We start from the raw sequence: 20,172 nt of genomic DNA, 5'->3' as shown, positions 1-20,172 counted from the left end.
ATATAAGGGATCAGATTTGGGAGAGCTTGTGAAGGTGAAAGGGCAAGATTTAGTATCTGATTGCATATGAGATAAGAAAGAGTAAGAAGTCCAGTATTCCAAAATTATGTATTTAAGACACTAGATAAATGGAGATACCTTCCTTTTATTTATTTATTTTTTTGGAGGCAATTAGAGTTAATTGATTTGCTCAGGGTAGAAAAGGCCGTATTTGAACTCAAGTCCTACTGACTTCAGAACTGGTGTTCTATCTATCTAGATGTCCCCAAAATAAGATTACCTTCAGCAGAACTAGAGAAAGTTTGGGGAGAAGACTCAATTCAATTTTGGACATATTGAATTTAAGACATCTCAGATATATTGAATTTGAAATGTCCAATAGGAAATTAATGATGTAGAACTGAAGTTCAGAGGAGAAAATGATGAAATCACGGTTGTAACAACATATAAAATATGAAGACCAAGAAATTATTTTATTTAATTACCAAATACACACCAGAATATGCACTAACATTCCAGGTAAGAGAAAATCTTTGGGAAGTCAGCATCAACATGAATGTCAGTGGCTTAGAGCAAAGATTCTGCTGCTTCCCTTTTCATCATATTCATTGACTGCTCACTCAATCTCTTTGGAAGAGGTAATACAGGTTCACCATTTTCTAAGAGAGTGTTTCCTTATGGTGACCCATAATAAATTTATATCTTTCTGCAAAACTTACATTTTCAAAGAACACTATTTTTTAAAACCTCTATCCTTAATGAACTGATGAATCCTTTTCAACTCTTCACTTCTTCTGCTCACCTCCAATTCCTTTTTTCTCTACTGTTTCAGGTCCCTAAATAAATCACCAAGCGTTGTCTCACAGCAACTTTGGAAGACAGAAAGAGTGTCGATGTGGGAAACAGTGAGAAAGTTTTTTGTGTCTGGAAGGTATATTGTTATAGCATATAGCTGTAAAGATGAGAAGGAGCCAAGTTCTAAATGGTTTTCAAAGTCAAATAGTGAAATTTATATTTAATCCTAGAGACAATAGGGAACAATTGAAATCTATTGAACTGGGGAGTAACACATTTCAGTAAAATCACTTTGCCAATGCTGCAGGATGATTTGAAGAAGGGGGAGACCAATTGGGAGGATATTGTAGTAGTTCCTATGAAAGATCCCGCACACTTTGTGACAACAGAGAGCATTCAAGAAAAAAGAATTTGGACATTCTCTATTGGGGATATAGTTTGGGTTGGAAAACAATTTTCTAAAGTGAGTGAAGGTCTTATTTCCATATATAGATGAGAGAATACAGATGAGCAACATTAAACAGGATAACGCCAAGTTTTAATGCATTCTTAAGCCATTAAAAAGTTTACACACACACACACACACACACACACACACACACACACACACATTGTATCTATACTACGAGATGAGGTTGTTGAACTAGATTTTTTTACTTAATTATTTTTATTTGGCAACAATAATGGAAAAGGAGAGGAATATTGAGAGGCATTTGTAGTATAATCAGCAAAACTTTAAAAAATTAAAATACTGTTAAAATAAAGTTATTGAAGAAGGATATATGACTTTATGAGATAGGAGACAGGAAAGGAAATGTTAGTAGAGCTTCCAAAGGTTTTGGTTCAATTATATTAAATGCAACATTTATTAAGCATCTATATTCTCCTCCTCTCTATATATATAAATATATATAACTATATATATACATATGTGTGTGTAATGTATACCTGTTTGTGATGCTAAAAATACAAAACAAAAACTTCTGACCTCAGAGATCTTGTATTGTATTGATCAGAAGAAAAAAGAGAAAGCTGATATGATTTGGACTAATTTCTGAAAAAAGATAGAAACCTTTTATTTTTTTATTTTTCTCTAAATTGATTTGAATTTTGATTATTCCAATATCTTTTTTAATTTCTATTTTTTCAGAGTCCAAGATACCCTCATATTATACCTGATATGGAAATGGTTTTGTTTTCCTGCCTTTTCTTAGTAAAAGTCCTATTAAAAGACACCTGTTAAGAGAACTGCAAATGACATTAGCCCTGTAAAAAGAGCCATTATTATCAAACACGTTGTCATTCTTTGGTGTTGACCTTGATTTGGTGATGACAGGATCAAGCTGTCTCTTGGGGTAGTGGTGGGGGTTGGGATTTACTAGCATAGGAGGATCTAGGTAATCCTTTTGGCCTAGAAAAATCTGTTACTTCAAAGTAAGTGCATTCAGTTTGGCCTCCAAGGTATGGGCTGTCCCAGGTGATCTCTACAAGATTGCCATTTTTGTTCATGGTGGTGCAGCTTCACTGCTGCTGCAAAACCACTTGGGTGCTCAGTTCATTAGACTCACAACATCAAAGAGGATTTGCCAATCTGGAACACATTTGTGAGAAATTTAAATGGGGTGTCACTTTGGCAGTGAGAATGGCGTGAACTTTTTGATTCTTAAATATTTACAGATGGAATGGGATCTGAAGTCACCATAGGAATAGCCAAGAGAGACTTTACACAAAAAACGATGACCAATTTTGTCAGAGAGAGGAGGATCAGTTAAAACTCTTGTCATTTGAGAAATTTCTTCTTTATTTAACTTTATAAATGTATGTGTGCATGTAAGAGATAGTAAGGAAAAGATGGAGAGATGAAGGAGGGAAAAAGAATAAAGGAGAGAAGATTACCATCATTTTCCTAATTGCAGTGGTTTTTAGGTAATAATTGAAAAATTTTTGAGCAAAAATATTAAAGCATTAGAAGGAGTAGGGAAGTGTGGTGAAGAGGCAAACCTTATTTTCAAAGAACATAATGTTCTATCCTCATCACAGTTTGAAGCTCTTTAGTTCCAGCAGTTGCTAAATCAGTTTTTTTTTTGTTCTATATTTAAGTTTGAAAATGTTTTTTAAAAATTATTATTTAAGAAAACAATTTGGGAACTAGTCCCATCAGGGAGAGCCAAATAATCATGAGAACTGAGAGCTTAGCTGAACCTCCAGAGGGTTGTTTTTTTCAGGCATTGTTTCCACATCCAAAATGGAACTCATTGTCTTTCTCCAAAATCCTTTCAAAATTTCCTATTTCTACAAGGTGCACCATCATCTTTCCAGTTTTCTACTTTCACAATCTAGCCATTATCCTTAAGTCTTCATTCTCACTTTTCATCACATATTCTTTCAGTAGAAAAATTTTGTTATTGTTATCTTTACAATCTCTCCAATCTGTTCCCTGCTCTCTGTTCTCATAACCAATACCATGATGTAGGACCTCTAAAGGGACTATTATAAAACCTTCTCAAATGGTGTTTCTCTTCTTTAATCCATCCTCCAGAGTTACCAGAGTCATTTTCCTGAAATGCAAGTCTGTTTCACTCCTCTATTCAATAGACTTCAATAGCTCCCTATTGTCTTAAAGCTTAAATATAACTTCCTCCATTTGACTTTAAAAGCATTTTACAATTTGACTTCACTCTACCTTTACAACTGTTTACTACAACAATCTCCAATATATAATATTCCAGAAATAATATCCTTTTTGTCACATGCAATACTTAATCTTCTGCCTTCACACCTTTGCAGTGGCTCTCCCCATGCCTAAAAGATACTGTCACCTCATCTCGGTTTTTGTTTTGTTGTTGAGTCACTTCAGTCAAGTCTAACTCTTTATGATACTATTTGGAGTTTTGTTGGCAGAAATACTGTGGTGGCTTTTTTAAATATTTCCTTCTCCTGCTCATTTAGAAGATGAGGAAACTGAGGCAAGCAGGATTAAATAACTTGTCCAGAGTCAGTGCTTGAAGCAGGATTGGAACTCAGGTCTTCCGGACTCCAGGCCCAGCACTCTATCCATTTTATCACTTCTCTATTCTCCTTACCTTATTTCTTTTAAAATTCTGAATAGGTAACATTAGCTGCCTTAAGCATTTTCTTGTCTCCCCAGTCACTTGTGCCCTTTCCCCAAAATTTCCTTTGTATTTATTTTGTAGATACTTTTTATACATAAGAAAAAAATTGTATATACATGTTGCATCCCTCAGTTGAATGTAAGTTTCTTGAAGATAGGGACAATTTCATTTTTCATTTGTATCCCCAGCACATGGCATAGTACTTGGCATGTATCAGGAACTTCATCATTACTTGTTTGATTTAGATTGATATCTTGGATTCTAGCCAACAAGTACATCAAATTCTGAACTCTTGGCTATAACAAAATAAAAATTTAGAATATCATGCAGGGTCATTGGAAAAATAATGCATCTTCTATATGATATTATCATTTTCTTAGCTAATTGAGAAGCAGAATAAATACTAACTACAGTTGGTTCTTTGTCACTGAGTTGACATTGGTTCTAATTACTAAACAATCAACTATAGCATTTATTCTGCCTCTGTGCATTTTAAAACGAACACTACACAGAGGCACTAGAAATACATATGGTGCGTGTAAGAAGGTTGTGATATATAACCAATGAAGAACTTGGAAGAGTAACAGGGGTAAAAGAATAGAGGAATATATACCAGGGAAAATATGGGCTAGTCATGTGACCAAGTTCAGGGCTGATATAAACATAACCTGAGTGTTCTATTGTTAATAATGACAAGAGAAAATAAGGTGTACCTGCAGCTCATTGGATGAAACTCCAGGTAAGTTTTTTGGAGGACATGGATAAGTATCACACAAAATAAGTTGCAAGCTAAATTAGATTGTAATCTACATTTTCAGAGGAAAGATCCAAATTAATGAGATTTCAGAGACATGTAAGGATTTGAGTGTTTAATAGATGGAATTGTATATCAGACCATTAAAAGGATTTAGCAAAAAAAAATTTAAAAAGTGAATTGCAGTGATGACACAAATTTCAGTGCTGTGAAATATGTGGGAAGGAAATGTAAGAAATGTCTAAGTCCATATGCAAATCTACAAACAATCAAATCCATATGTTTGAAACATTCTGTTATTTTTTCAAACATGTATAGATGTTATTTTGATTAGTAAAATACTAATTTGTCTTTAATCAATATTGATCAAAAATTTTACATAGATATTTATTAAAGAAATTAGTTTATATTTTTCCAATTGCCCTAATGAATATTGATGCAAAAATTTTGAACAAAATACTAGCAAGGCAATTACAAGGATTATACACTATGACCAAGGTGGGATTCATACCAAGAACATAGGGTTGGTTCAATATTAGGAAAGCCATAAACATAATTGACCATATCAATAAGAAAACAAACAGAAATCATATGATTATCTCAATAGATGCTGGAAAAAGTTTTTGATAAAATACAATACCCATTCCTACAGAAAACTCTAGAGATCCCAGGAATAAAGGGAGCATTTCTTAAAATGATAAGTAGCATTTATTTAAAACCATCAACAAGGTTATCTATAATGGGAATAATTTAGCAGCTTTCCCAGTATGATCAGGAGTGAAGCACTATTATTCAATATAGTACTAGACTGGTACCTTTAACAATAAGAGAAGAAAAAAAATTGAATGATTTGAATATCAGATCTCAATCTATATTATAGAGCAGTAATCATTAAAACTATTTGCTACTGGCTAAGAAATAGAGTGTTAGATCGGTGGCTAGATCAATGGAATAAACTTGATACTTAAGACACAGTACTCAATGATCTCAATAAGCTTGTGCTTGATAAATCCAAAGACCTCAGATTTTAGAATAGGAATGCATTATTTGACAAAATCTGCAGGGAAAAGTGGGAACCAATAGGATGCAAACTAGGTATCTAATTACTAAATAATCATCACATACCATATACCAAGATAAGGTCAAAATGATTTAGAAATAAAGGGCAATACCACAAACAAATTAGAAGAGCAAGGAACAGTCTATCTGTAAGACCTATAAAGAAGGGGGAAATCATGATAAAATAAGAGAAAGCATTACAATGTGAAAAATAGATAATTTGATTATATTAAATTAAAAGGCTTATATAAAAACAAAACCAACACAATCAAGATTAGAAGGGAAGCAGAAATCTGGGAAACAATTTTTATAGTCAGTGTTTCTGATAAAGGCCTCATTTCTCAAATATATAGAGAACTGAGTCAAATTTATGAGAATTCAATCCATTCCCTAAATGACAAATGGTCAAAGGATATGAACAGGTAGATTTCAGATGAAGAAATCAAAGCTATTTAAAGGGGTATGAAGAAGTGCTTTAAGTCACTTTTGATTAGAGAAATGTACATTAAAACACTTCTAAGATATCACATCTATTAGATTAGCTAACATGATAAAAAAAAAGAAAAGTGATAAATATTGGAAAAGATGTGGGAAAATTGGGACACTAATTTACTGTTGGTGGAGTTGTGAACTGATCCAATCACTCCAGAGAGCAATTTGGAGCTATCAAATTGCGCATATCCTTTAGTCCAGGAACACACTACAAAATCTATATTCCCCCCAAAAAATCATAAAAAAGGGTAAAGGACACAGATGTGCAAAAATATTTATAACAGCCCTGTTCATGATAGCAGAAAATGGAAGTTTAGAGGATGTCCATCAATTGGAAAATGGCTGAACAAGTAATGATATATATGGATGTAATGGAATACTTTTGTGCAATGAGAAATGATAAATGAGTACATTTCAGAAAAAAACCCAGAAAGGCTTTGTATGAACTGATGCAAAGTGAAATAAGCAGAACTAGTTAAAACATTGTATACTACTATATACATTGCAACATTGTGTGAGCATTATGATTGACTCAGTTCTTCTCAGCAACACAATTATCCAAGACAAATACAAAAGACTTATGATGGAAAGTGCTATTTATAACCAGACAAAGAATCGATGGACTTGGAATACAGACTGAAGCATATATTTTTCACTTTATTCTTTCTGGTGGCTTTTTCCTCCCTTTTGATCTGTTTCTTCTTTTAGAACTGCCTACCATCTTCAGAAGAGAGGAAAAGAGGAAGAAAAATTTGGAATTCTAATTTTTATAAACGTGAATGCTAAAAAATTTTCTTCACTTGTAAGTGGGAAAAAATAAAATACTATTAAAACATTAAAACTCTTTATGAACTAAAAAAGCAATATTGAATTTTAGTAGCTTTTTTCTTCAAAGATTTCTCAGTACATGAGGACAGTATAACTGCTATCATGTGGAGGTATGTTAAATTATTTGACATTAAAAAGAGGTCCTCTTTACAAAGGCTCAGAAGGAAGCAACTGAGGCTATTGGAGATAATTCCCTATATCCTTTATGTCATCAGGCTAGATCTGGGATTAATAGCAGAAAGTCAAGGAGACCCAGTGTTATGTACCCCAAGTATACATGCTTAAATTGCAATCTTCTTCAGAGTTTCCAATATCAGTTGGATTGAGACTGAGGTTGAGAGTTACCTCCAATTTTTCTGTCCATTATTTTCAGAAGAATGCTGTTAGATAACTCAAATCTGCTAAAACTACTAAGGCAAAGCCAAGGACTTCACTAACCTCCCATTCACTTGGAACCTATTTAAATAATGCTTCTTTGGCAGAAAGATATCAGGGACATTCTCCCTTTCTCACCCAACATATACTTCCAACTTTAAACTTTTGCCACTATGATTTAGCTACCTTTTCATCCTGGAACATCCCTTTATCATTCCAGTACCATTCTCTCATACTTGAGTTCCATTTTAGGATGAGGCACAGGCCAGTCATGTTTCATTCACCACTACTTCTCTTCCAAACCCTTTCCAATTCTCTTTTATGTGTTGTCTTCCCTTATTAGAAAGGAAGTTCATTAAGGATACATAATGTCTTTCCTCTGGTTTGTATTTGTTTCCCTAGAGCTTAGCATGTCTAGATAGTAAGCACTTAAATACCTGTAGCTTGTCTGACTTCCATTTTGTGGACTTTTAGAGTATCTGCTATCAAGGACTTTTAGAGTATCTGCTTTCTGTTAATTTAAAAAAAAAACAGTCTCATTTGAAAAGATTTCAACATGTCTTATTTTGAGTTACTTCTTTTTAAAATTAAATTTATTTGTTTTTATTTTTTAACATACATTGCTTTATGAATCATGAATCAAAGCAAAAGGGAAAGATTAAAAAAAAAGAAGTGAATATATCATGTATTGATTTATATTCAGTTTCCTTAGTCTCTTTCTGGATGCAGATGGCATTTTCTGTTCAAAGTCTATTGGGATTGCTTTGAATTACTGAACCACTGAGAAGAACCGAGGCTTTCATAGTTGATCATCACCCATTCTTGCTGTTATTGTGTCCAATTTATTCCTGGTTCTGCTTGTTTCACTCAGCATCAGTTCATGTAAATCTTTCCAGGCCTTTTTAAAATCAACTTATTCATTATTCTTTAGAGAATAATAATAATCCATTACTTTCATACATCACAACTTATACAGCCATTCCCCAATTGATGGGCATCTACTTATTTTCCAGTTCTTTGCTACCACAAAAAGAGCTGATACAAACATTTTTGCACACGTGGGTCCTTTTCACTCCTTTATGATTTCCTTGGGATGCAGACCCAATGACACTGTTGAGTCAAAGGATATACAGTTTTATAGCCCTTTGAATATAAATTCAGATTCCTCTCCAGAATGTTGGATCAATTCACAGCTCCACCAACAATACATTTGTGTCCCAGTTTCCCACATCCCCTCCAACCTTTATCATTATCTTTCCTGTCATCTTAGCCAATCTGAGAGGTGGGGAGGGGGGAGTTACTTCTTATTTAAACAAGTTAGATCCTTTGGGGAAATGAAGTAGAATGATTTTGGATTATGACACATTCTAGAACCCATAATGGAGAAACTTAGAAGAAAGGATGGATTGATTGATTGTTTTCAAAGTGTGTTTCTCATGACTTCTTCTCCAAAGCTCCTAATTCTCCTTTCTGACAACAAGGAGAACAAATTGAACTGATCTTTTCCCCACTTGGTAGCATTTCAGATTCTTGAAGATAACTACCACAGACCCCCCAAGTCTTTTTTTTCTCCAGGTAATTCTTTTTTCTCTTTAATTATTCATTTGGGATGACCTTGAGGTTGTATTTTCAAAGTATGAAGATCATAGATTTATAGCTAGAAGGGACCTATGAGGTGATTCAGTACAACTTCATTTTGTAGATGAGATAAATTAGATGTGAAGTAATTTTCCCATAATTGCAAAGTATTTAATTTGAAAACTTGAGATTTGAACCCAGGTCTTTTGACTCCATCCTAGATGGCTCAGTGAACAGAGTACTGGGTTGGAACTAGAAGGATCTGAATCCAAATGTGACCTAAGACATTGACTATCTATGTGAACTGGGACAAGTTACTTAATCTCTGTTTGCCTGACTTTCCTCAGCTATAAAATGGAGATAATAATAGCAGCTACTTGAAAGGGTTGTAGTGAAGATCAAAGGAAATAATATTTGTAAAGTTCTTAGCACAACACCTAGCATATACTAAGCACTCAATAAATACTTCCTTCCTTCCTTCCTTCTCTGTTTTCCTTCCTTCTGTCCTTCCTTCCTTGTTTTTCTTCCTTTTTTTGTTTTTCTTTCCTCCTTCCTTCCTTTCTCTTTCCTTCCTTCTTCCATTCCTTTTTTTCCTTCCTCCCTTTCCCTCTTCCCTCCCTCCCCTCCTTACTTCTTCCTTTTCTTTCTCCCTCCCTCCCTTTCTTCCTTCTTTCTTCCCTTCTTCCTCCCTTCCTTCCTTTCTTCCTTCCTTCTTTCTTCTTTCCTTCTTTTGTTCCTTCCTTTCTTCTTTCTTTCCTTTCTTTTTTCTTCCTTCTTTATTTCCTTCTTTCTGTATAGTTCAGGGTCCTCATTTTACAGGAACAGTATTGTTTCACTCATCCATATCATAGTAGTTATCCCTATTTTTCTATTATATATCAATTTAATAACATAAAAATAAACTGAGTAAATATAAGTAATAATAAATTGAACCAACAATGCTACCTAATAGCTTTGGATTGTGCCTCTACAGAAACCCATTGATTGACAATATGTTGAAGATCAAGCAATTAGTTAATAGTTATAGGGAAAGAAAAATAGCCTGATATAGAAAGAAAGATGGGCTTAGAATCAACGTGTGCTTTTACCTACACGATGCTCCAGGAGCAATGACACAACAGGACACTGTGATTTATCAGAGGAAAATAACCTGGTAATGGGAGTAGAAGTAGACCTCATTAAGATGAAACAGTGTCTGATATCCTTGAGTCAGACAAAACAGAACATAAAATTGATGTGGTCAGCACTACTGCCAAGCCTCGTTTGGAAAAAGTCAAACCAAGTGGCAATTGACAGCTCTTCAGGAGAAAAAACCCATGGATAGGAGAGAAGTATGTTATTTGCAAAACTCCAGTCTCCAAGGCACTATGATATGATTTAAAAATCTTATTTCTTCACACAGTAAGATCATTTCAAACTGGTCTATTAAAGGAACAAGGTGCAAACATTTAATATATCTCATAAAAGCCCTGCAGTGATGGGTAGTAGTGGTATTAATTGAATTACTAAATTTTTTCCCTCTTCTTCAATAAGTATGAGCATGATTCTCCTTTGTAAAGGAGAGTAGAATAGGGTATCTAGCAACTTTTGACTAAAAAACTAGCAGCATTGCTGGCCCTAGACTCAGAAAATGATTGTGGCCATCAAATGTAATAGGATGTCAATTATCCAAGATACATTTGCTTTCTGCCCTCTTCCAAGGATGGATGGGTAAGACAGAGACATTTGTATAGAGTATTCCAAAGCTAATGAGCCATATAGTCAGTGAATATGAAAGATTTCTAGCTTAGCCCAAAGTCTGGGGGTTCAAGTTTGCTAAAATGAGAACAGTTAACCCACCTTCTTTTAGAAGAGAAGCAAACATAACCAGTGACCTTTTCCTTTGTGCCAGACTTCATGTAGCTTGCTGTTGCTTATTATTATTTATTGATCATCTGATGAAAAAGTGGCTGGCTGAAACAAAGAATGAGACAATTATAGATGGAGTTTATATGAAGTTTTTTGTTTTTTGTTTGTTTTTTTGCTAAAGGGAGTTAACTCAGAGAAGTAAACTTCTTGGTAAAAACAAACAAAAAAGTGAAGTATATTAATATGTGGTAGGTATTACACAGTTTAAAAATAAATTTCCTGTTGTTAGAACAGATCCGTATAACAGGATGTTTGATACATGAAATAAACCTTTGGGGACCATCATCTTATTGGACACACAGCTATTCTTCAGCAGACTGTGACAGCAATAATATAGGGTGCAGGCCAATGCTCTGGGAAAAGACAAAGCAAACAAAAAAAGTCAGTGTGTTCTAACATGGATTTACTTTGAAATATGACCCAGAATAATTGCAAAAGAGGAAAATATTTTCCCGCTGCTTTTTTCCCCTCATAAAAATCTCTGTCTTCTGACTAGTTCATTTCAAAAGTGAAAAGCCACATACTACTCTGATTATATCTATTTCCTTTGACTAAATAAATAGGACATGAATGATTCCATGAATGAATGAATGGATGACAGGGTAAAACTGAACAATACCTTGGAAACTCAGGCATTAGGTTAGGGAATCTTAATGAGACTTTGATCTCTAAATGGTAGGAAACATTGCACCAATTTCTTAACCAACTTGTAGTTCAGACTCAAAAAAGTTCAGCACCTTGGTGTCTCAGAGAGAGTTAATAAGGAATAATGATAAGAAAGCAGCTTGCAGGAATTTCAGCAAAAAAAAAAAAAAAAATGTCAGGGCTTATTCCAAACCACAAAATTTTAAATGAAATATCTTGAGTGATGCATATTCATGTAAGAGACAGATGTACCTTCGACACATTGGACAGAAATTATTATGAAGTATTTACAAAGACAAAGCAACTGGGTTAAATAACCTTAGGGAAAGATCCCACAAACAAGGAAACAATAGCACATCATTCAAAAAAAATCAATTAATAAATTCACAAGGATTTTTAAAGTGCCTAGCCAAGTGCAAAGTGCTGGAGATACAAAGACAAAAAATAAACAGTTCCTAACCTGAAGAAACTTGCCTTCTATTGGGCACGATGATATGTATACATCTAAGTATATATGAATATTTTACACATGTAAATGCATATATGTACAAGTTACATTACATTATGTATATGTGGATATATGCATTATGCATGTATTGTATTATGTATGTATTGTATTACATATAAATGGGGGAAGGAAGGAGGGAGGGAGAAGGTCAGAGAGAGAAGGGGGAGAGAGAAACAGAGACAAAGAAAGAGACAGAGACACAGAGAGAAAAAGAGACAGATAGAGAGAGGAGAGAGAGACAGAGATATGGAGAGAGAAGCAGAGATTTTATAAGGCAGAGCTACATTGGAGGAGACTGTTTCGATGGTATACAGTGTGCAAAAGCATGGAGATGGGTGATAGAACATCATATGTGAGCAATAGCAAGAAAAGCAGAAGATTTAGTTACACCAAAAATATATAAAGGGAAATAATGTATAACTTGTAATGTATAATTTAACTGGATAATTAGGTTGGAATTGGGTTTAGAAGTCCATATATGTTTCTAGAGATAATTGGGAACCAGTGGAATCTACTGAACACATGAATAGTCAGATGACATTTCAGGAATATAATTATGGCCTGAAGTGGGGAGAGGCTTGAGGCAGGGAGACCAATTAGGATATTACCAAATAATTCAGGAGAGAGTTAATGAGGATTAAGAGCCAGACTGGTGTGTGTGGAAAGAACGAAAACTGAAAGCTACAGAGGTAGAAACAACCATTCTTAGAACTTATTGGATATGGGGGATGAAAGAGAGGGGGTTGATGAGGCTGAGGATGTGCACTGACATGACTGGAAGGATGACATTGTCTTCAACAAAATCCAAGAACACAAGACATCCATAATGGCAGACAGAATATCTTGATGATACAGCAAAGAATATAGATAAAGGGAAGTCAGACAGAGAAGAGGAGATCCAAAGGAAGACAGGGTCACAAAAATAGGTCAGACTGTCTAGCATGCATTTTATAATTGAGGAAACTGAGGCAAACCGTGCTTGTCTAGGATGCACAGCTAATAAGTAACTGAGGCTAGATTTGAATTTAGGTCTTCCTGAGTTCAGAACTAGCACTTAAGGGATAAAGTGGATGAATTTTTTTAAGAATAAAAAAGACCTGAGTATGTTCATAAGAAACAGAAAACAGTATACACAGAAAAAGACAAGATTACGATATGGAAGATAGAAAAGGATGGGATCTAGATCAGAACTTCTTCAACTTTTTTTTTTTCTCATGACTGAGAAATTTTTACATGATACCAAGCATATAGGTATATAAAACAGGTACACAAGTCAAACATTTACTGATAAATAAACCATAAAAATTTATTTAAAAACAATTCTTGGTATACATATAATTTTATTATTTGTTAAATACAAAAGGAAATTTAAGATTGAATTGCTTGTTTATTTTTTACATAGAGAATTAAATCTTGGCAGAATATTTGATGCCTTTCACTGTTGCCAAATTTTTTGGGATCCCCACATTCAGTTACATGATCCTGAGTGGGGTCTCCACCCACAATTTAGTTTAGATTTGATTAGAGTACTAGTAAATTGGTAGCATCAATATGGAGAGAATGGGGAATGCTGACAGAGAGCTCTGAGATATAGATCAAAGAAGAAAGAGATTACGGCAAAGGTCCTTATTTTCTCTCTAAAGAATTAGGTTAAGGGGGCAGCTAGATGGTGCAGAAGAGAATACCGGCCCTAACTTCAGGAGGACCTGAATTCAAAGCTGACCTCAGACAATTAACACTTCCTAGCTGTATGACCCAGGGCAAGTCACTTAACCCCAAGTTGCCTCCACTTGCCAAAAATTTAATGGAGAGGGTAGGGAATGAATAAGGAAGATAGAAGAGGAATCTGGATTAACCTGTGTGTGAGAGAATAGAATAATAAATTGGGGAGAAATAAAAAGATTGCCTTGCTGCAGTGAGGGTCCAGTTAAAATCACAAAACATCAGCCTTATGTAACACATGAGACAGAAGGCTGAGAGGATATGCTGAGAGGCAAGGGGTTAGTTTTTCCCTGCTGGGGCAAAATGCCCAAGACCTTTTTGTCGGTGTAACTTGGGTGTCGCTATCAAAAACTCTAGAGGTCTATCTGATCTTGCTACAGATGCCCCACCTACTTGGGAAGGGGGCGGGGGGATGCCAAGGATGAAATGAATGAGCAAGCACAGAAAGGTTCAGAATCATTTAATTTTCATTGTCAAAATTAAAATGCTATTTTCTCTACTTTGATTATGAGGCAAGTCTTCTGAACAGGCTTCACAGATTTCATTATAACATTCTCCCTAATTGGATGTTTATGAATTAAAAGGTTTTTTACTGTGACTTGGGAAGAGAGGGGGAAAAACATACACACAAATACACCAAACCATCATTTCTACATTAATGTAATTCTCCTTTCTCACCCATTTCTCACAATCATGTATCCCTGCTATATTTAATCTTTTTCAATGGTTCCCATAGCAACTCCTCCTGGTACTAACACAGCCAAAGGCTACTGTAATCTTACAGTCCAGTCCTGCCCGGGGCAGTGATTCCCCCCCCCCTTTTTTTTCCCATTAATTTGTTTGTATCAGATCCCAGGCATCATGGAATTCTCTTTGTCTTGGCCATCATCATGCTCTCCTTGAGAGGAACGTGCAGTTCTCTGCAAGAACACAAGATTTCCCAAGCCCCCAACCAAAGAGTTGGACTTATTTAAAATGATGTTCCTCATCTTTAATTCATGGGACAACATAGTAAAGACAGCATCATCATCAACTTCTTTATCATCATTATCTAGTAACCTTTTTGCTTATTTGTTTTTGACTGCCATAGGTGAATATACTTTCAATTCTATTCTGATACAAATAACATGATCACTTAGGGATGGAATGGACTTTAGCCTACCAGAAAAAAACCTTGGACACTGGAGTCTCAGCCTAGATAAGGGAAGGGTTAGGCTTGAACTCACCCCAGCCCACCATTTGTTAATTTTCTTTTTAAACTAATTATACTAACTGTTTGCTAATTTTGTTGTTAGTATACTTGTAAAGGACTACCAATTTCTCCCAGCATTCTCTGAATTTGTTCCCTCATAAATTAGCAATTGGGACAAAGCCTTATTACTTCAGCCTAGTTATAGCTTTAGTCCTTAGAGAGTGTGATGGGCTATTGCCAAAATTATGTTCTAAGCTTATACATCCAAAGATATGATTTGTTGTGATAATGTTAGAGAATCCAGGGGGCAGTTAGGTGGCCACAGTGACTAGAGCACCAGCCCTGAAGTCAGGAGGACCCGAATTCAAATCTGAACTCAGATACTTAACACTTCCTAGCTGTGTGACCCTGGGCAAGTCACTTAACCCCAATTGCCTCAGCAAAACTAATAATAATAATAATAAAATAAAATAAATCTTAGAGAATCCAGAATCTATAAATTAGTTAACTCTATATCTACCTTTTAGGGGCAATGGTGAAAGATTTGAAAAGTGGGCAAATATTAATAATCATAGCTTTATTAAATTATATATAAAAAACTTTCCATATCACCTTCACTATTTTAAGAAAATTTATGAACACAGGTATTAATTAACATTAATGCCTAGAGACTGAAACCTTCAACTCTGCTCTGCCCTCAATCATGACTGATCCAAAAACAAACCAAAGAAACAAAATATCTTAAAAGTGTCTACAGTATAACAGTAGCTGGGGAGGGCATGATAAACTAAGAAAGTATGATAGTCTTTGGATTGTGTGACATTTCAGAACTTAAATAATAGCATATAGTTTTAATGTCTTTCCTTCAGTTGGTTTCTCTGTCCCCCTTTCCTCCATTCCCCATTCCCTCATCAAATCAGCTACAAGTTGACCATGAGAGTAGAAAATCAAATATTATTATTAATCACTGTAATTACTTTTTTGGCCCAATTGTGGAGCTGGGAAGCAAACCAAAGTCTCTTGAGTGCAACCTTAACTAAAACATGGTGCTGAGCCACCATTACCTCATTCTTAGTCATTCTGAACTAGAAAGAACCTCATTGCAATTTTTTAAATTCTAAAACATTCTTGAGCCTGTTTGTCTATAACAGAACAACATTTGTAAAAGTCAAGGTTCATCCCTCTAACTATCTAAACCCTTAAAGATTGAAGGAAAACTTGTCTAACCCCCAAATAAATGCCCTCAAGATTTTAGTGTAAACTATTTGAAAATCATAGTAATAGTCACATGAAGAGACAACAAAATGAATAGTTTGTTTGGGAAAGTTCATTTGAACACTTACTAACATTGTTCTCGATGGGTGGAGAGCATCCATCTGTTGACCATTTGTGGCAGAGGAAAATTCCAAAGCCAATGGTATTTGTGTACCAACTTAAGAGATGCTATAGTTATGATGCAAAATGAAGTGGCAACTCTGCTCGTGTGAGCCATGCACTAAATGTTTTACTGTCCTCAAATTCCAGTCATGTGTGTGAATGTAGGGGCGGATGGTCAAAAGAGAGACAGAGACAGAGAGGCAGGGACAGAGACAGAGACAGACACACACACACACACACACACACACACACACAGAAAGAGAGAGAGAGAGAGAGACAGAGACAGAGACACAAAGAGATAAAGAGAGAGAGGAAGAAAGGGAGGGAGAGACAGAGAGAGACAAAAAGATACAGAGAGACAGAGTCAGGAAACAGATAAAGAAAGAAGAGAAAGGAAGTGATACAGAGAGACAGAGAAAGAGAGAAACAGAAAGAAAGACAGAGCAGAGAGAAAGAGAGATAAAAAAAAAGGAAAGAGGAAGGGACAGACACAGAGAGAGACCAAGAAAGAAAGAGACAGAGAACACAGGTTTTCTAATTAAGAGATGACAAGCTGTAGTGGAGAAATTATTGAAGTTTAAGACAGGAGATCTAAGTTTGAAACCCACCTGAGACACTTATAAGCTACATTTTCATGGGCAAGTTACTATAGCAGTGAAGCTTTAGTTTCTTCATCTGTAAAACAAGAATAATAACACACATTACCTAACTTACAGGATTGTTGTGATGGAAGCATTTTTCAAACCTAAAATCAATACATAAATGTGACTTCCACTTTTTCTTCTTCTATTACTTCATTAAATTGATGTCAGGTAAGTCTATCGATTTATTTAGTGTTGAATAAACAACAAAAAATGTCATAGAGCATAGATTTTAAGAGAAAAGGTACTTTAGAGATAATTTAATCCAATCTCTCCCATTTTACAGATGAGGAAATTGAGAGAGAGACAGAGAGAGAGAGACAGAGAGACAGAGACAGAGACACAGAGAGAGAAACAGAGACAATAAAAGTTAAGTAATTTGTGCAAGGTCATACCAGTCATCTGAATGCTAGACTTTATTTACCTAACACCTGAAATGTTATTTGAAGTCAAGTTATGTCTGCATGAGCACAGTAGAACTAGATGTGACCCAAAACCTGGTCTGTTTCATTGTAGATATGGCTTAATCAGTGGCAGAGATTGGTAAGAACCAATCAACGAACCGATGGACTGCACTGAGCCAGTTCTCTTCTCAGCCCTCCTCAGTTCTTTTAGTCATTTCTGAATGTTCTGTGATTCTCTAGGTACAGTTTTTAAATATGTTTCTATTTCTCTTGGGTCATGTGTTTGGGCAACTGATCTTCAAAAGACGAGCTCCTGTATTCCTTATGTTTAGGAAATGTCAAATCACTGCTATAATCACTTCATCATCATCATATCCTACCAAGTAGCTTCACATGTGTACCAGCCCACTGTACTTAGCAAAAGAAAGAGTAGACAGAGACATGAATGTTCCAAAAGCCATGGATAGCCATACTCTAGATGTTTTACTGTTCTCAAATTCCAATCATATGTATGCAATATGGGGGGGGGGGCGGTGAGGAGAGACCAAAAGAGAGAGACAGAGACAGAAATACAGAGACAGACAGAGACAGAGACAGAGACAGACAACATATGATTAATAGCAATTACATATCCAGAGATGATTCAACTAAGAAGGAAAAACAGCTTCAGTAGTTTTCTTGGGTACAATACAAATGCCCATGAGTGGAGAGTAGGTGGGTGTCTTACTTTGAATCAGGGAAGCTTTTATAGAAAGAAATGATGTTCAGAAGGATCTTGAAGGAAAGATTGATACAGTCTTGTGATCAGGAGGGTTTTAAAGGAATAAACATGAATTGAGGAGGTGAAGAAATAAGAGCCCCCAACAAAGAGGCTAAGAAATAAATTGTAAATATTAAAAGAGGAGGAGGAAAATTTCAGGGAAGAAGCAGAGGTAGAGCCAGAAAATCATGGTTTAGAATTGGGTTTTTTGAATTGGGGTGTTATGGTCCCCCCCTTTGGAAGTCTGAGGAAGCCTACAGATCTTCCTTATAAAAACATTTTTAAAGGAAGATTACAAAGGAAATCAATTATGATGATAACAGTAATAGTAGTAGTAAGTAATCTAATACATTTTACAAAGTGCTTAATGTATGTTAACTCATTTGATCTTCATTACAATCCTGGGGAGAAAGATGCTATTGTTATCTCAATTTTGCAGGGGAGAAATTGAGGCACACATAGGTTAAATGAAATTGCACAGGATGATATAACTAGTAAATATCTAAAGCCAGAATAGAACTCAAGTATTCTTGATTTCAAGTCCAGTGCCACCTAGCTGAAACAGTTATTAAAATATATATTTAAAAAACCCCAAACAAACTTGTTTATGAATCCTGGATTAGACTCTTGCTCATGTATTTAATGTGTGGCGTTGGGCAAATCACTTAACCATTCCTGCCATTAGTTTCTTCATCTGTAAAATGACAGGGCTCCACTAGATAATCTCTCAGGTCATTTCCAGCTCTATTTCCTGTGGCTCACATGAAGCATAATAAAGAGAATAATGTAAGTGTGATGTACTGGAAAGAATTCAGAAGACCTGGTTTCCAGTCTCAACTAATTAGCTGGGTTACTGAAAGCAAATCACTCCTAGTCCTCAAGATTTAAATCTGTAAAACTAAGAAAAAGGAGGTCTAGATCACCTCCAAGACTCTTTCTGGTTCTTAAAACCTCAAATTCAAAACTTTGGCCCTTACCTGTGAGGTTTTTAGTGCAGTCAACACTCAGTGGGTTAACTCCCCCTATCAAAGCAAATTGGCACGTGGCAATTTTTAAAGAGTTGTACAAATGGGTTGAGAGATTAAGTGACTGGTTAGGATTACAGTTGCAACAAAGCTTCAATCCAAAGCTTCCTGACTAGCGATTCAGTTAGGTCATTTCAGTTATGTCGACTTTTTAGGATCCCATTTGGGGTTTTCTTGACAATGATACTGGAGTGTTTTCACCGTTTCCTTCTCCAGCTCATTTTACAGAAGAGGAAACTGAGACAAATAGAGTTAAGTGACTTACCTAGGGTCACACAGCTAGTAAGTGTCTGATTTTAATTTAGGAAGATGAATCTTCCTGACTTTAGGCCAGGAGCTCTACTGCTTTGGCATATGAGATTACCTAATTATGTACTATGCTACACAGTCATGTTCATCATTGTTGCTGTTATTATGATTATAAATAAGGAAAGTTTATTTTTAAATGTAAAAATATATGTAGATAGTTAATATGGTCCCCAAAATATAGATGAATGATGACAGCAGTATATTCAAATGGCCTGTTCAGACATTAAGACAAAAGTTTAAAAATTCAGTTCATAACAGAGAGGGGGGAATGAGAGATCATGTAAGAGAAAGAATGTATGTATATGTATATGTGTATGTAAGAAAGACAGAAAAAGAGGTAGAAGTAGATAGATAGATAGCTATACATATATATGTATACATATACATAGACAGAAAAAGAAATAGAAGTAGATAGTTGTACATATATGTGTGTATATATACACACAGAGACAGACAAAGAGATAGAAGTAGATATATGTATATATATATATATATATATATATATATATATATACACACAGAGACGGACAAAGATATAGTAGATAGATATACATATATATACAGAGACAGAGATAGTAGATAGATAGATATATATATATATATGTACATATATATATACAGAGATAGAAGTAGATAAATGTGTATATATATATATATATATAGACACACATACAGAGAGAGAGACAG

This window comes from Sarcophilus harrisii, chromosome 5 (assembly GCF_902635505.1).
Source record: "Sarcophilus harrisii chromosome 5, mSarHar1.11, whole genome shotgun sequence".
Lineage (NCBI taxonomy): Eukaryota > Metazoa > Chordata > Mammalia > Dasyuromorphia > Dasyuridae > Sarcophilus > Sarcophilus harrisii.
The sequence above is the reverse complement of the archived record's forward strand: the minus strand, read 5'-3'. Positions refer to the sequence as shown.